At 31.4% G+C, this 2001-nt stretch overlaps 1 pseudogene; it reads right to left on the reverse strand.

The window, feature by feature from the left end:
• Positions 1-1572: 1572 nt before the first annotated feature.
• LOC145285451 (5S ribosomal RNA) lies at positions 1573-1689 on the reverse strand (annotated as a pseudogene).
• Between the last annotated feature and the right edge of the window lie 312 nt (positions 1690-2001).

Here is a 2001-nt window from a genome sequence, read left to right on the forward strand (position 1 = left end):
TATATATGTATATATATTAGTGTTAGGACGATTACGTGTTATTATATATGTATATATATTAGTGTTGGGACGATTACGTGTTATTATATATGTATATATATTAGTGTTAGGACGATTACGTGTTATTATATATGTATATATATTAGTGTTGGGACGATTACGTGTTATTATATATGTATATATATTAGTGTTAGGACGATTACGTGTTATTATATATGTATATATATTAGTGTTGGGACGATTGATCGGAATACAAATCAGGAATCAGAAAAATTGAAACATTTTGAGGTATTGGAATCGGTATCCGAATCGGAAAAACTGGTGTCTATTTTCCGAAGTCAAAACGATTCTTTTAATTGTCTTTTTTTAAAATTTTATTTTATTTAAAGCAAAATCTGCTGGGAATAATTATAAAATAATAAATATTCGTTGATTTTATAATACCAGTAAAGCTCAAATTTATAGATCATCCTCCATAAGTGTAATTTTACATTTAGGAAAATATCTACTTATTAAAAATGTGTTTGTTTATTTTTTTGAACGGAAATCAGGGAAAATAACCACTCTATAGTTAAATATTTAGAGATTTATAAAGAATCAGAATCGGTAATTATATTGGAATCGGGAATTTAGTATGGAATCGGTAATTGTATCGGAACCAGGAAAAATATTGGAATCGTCCCATCACTAATATATATATATATATATATATATATATATATATGCACTAACAGAGAGACCGATGTTGTCCGGGATTGAATGATGGTCAACAAATGATCTACACCCCCCTATTTTTATTGTCATCGAAATCGCCATTTTCAATCAAATCGATTGACTGCCTGCTTTACTTGTGGTTCACCAGGAGTATGCTTCACATGCCTTCTGGACTTGGTCCACAATACATTGTAGTCTACATTGCACTATAGAGAACCTACTGTTGATTTTATAAAATAATTTTTTTATATATGATGGCTTGAATTAAAGTTTAAAATGTGAAAGTCAAGTATCATGGTTCAATTGTGTTCTAAACAGAAACATTCATTTCGAATGCGCCCCCCCCCGTCATATCAAAGAACCTTCTGTTCATTTTATATGTCAGGCCTTTTGGCTTATATGGTAATAAAACTTCTCAAATGGACTTGTAATGTTAGGCTGTGTAAGGTGTTATCTTTGGTCAAAATCGCTTTTTTCTTCTTTAATTTGATTATTTTGATTATCGATTATCAATACTTATCGAGGACATTCTGATAGAAAACCTACATAAGAATACTGCCAGATACATAAAGTAGATTTATTTGAAATTTCATAAAAATCGGCCCAGCTGTTTTTGAGTCTACAGGGAAAGAACACACACACATACAAAATTCCTTTTATATAATAGTATATATATAAAGCAGGCTCCTTTAGTCTTAGACAGACCATGGATGCCCACAAAGGGTTGCTTGCGCTTGAAATTTTTGTGGCAGGAGGTGTGCAATCTTCGACCACACCTCTCCTGAGATGACACTGTTAAATACCAGTGGCAAGGGAAGTACGGGACGACTGGAAACAAATGCCGAGATAAGCAGAGAGCACATACAGCACCTAGAATTCCCAAATGGTCACCCATCTGATACTAACCAGGCTCAACGTTGCTTAACTTCGGTGATCTAACGAGAACCGGTGTGTCAACGCGATTATGTCATATATATATATACATATATATATATATATATATATATATATATATATATATATATATATATATATATATGTGTGCGTGTGTGTGTGTGTGTGTGTGTGTGCATGTTTGTATCTACGTATATATATATATACGTTGCTGAACACATAACTTAGTTTGTTCCTATTTTATCTCTCTCTATATATGTGTAAACACATGTATGTATTTCAGCTACACTATTATTATGCTAATAGTTTTATGTTTAAACACATCATTTTTTTATTCGGACCAAATTTCTATTTTTATATATTAACTTGAAACCTTCACTTTCCTCTAACAGC

Source organism: Euprymna scolopes, chromosome 9, assembly GCF_053919585.1.
Source record: "Euprymna scolopes isolate OS-2025 chromosome 9, ASM5391958v1, whole genome shotgun sequence".
Classification (NCBI taxonomy): Eukaryota; Metazoa; Mollusca; class Cephalopoda; order Sepiida; family Sepiolidae; genus Euprymna; species Euprymna scolopes.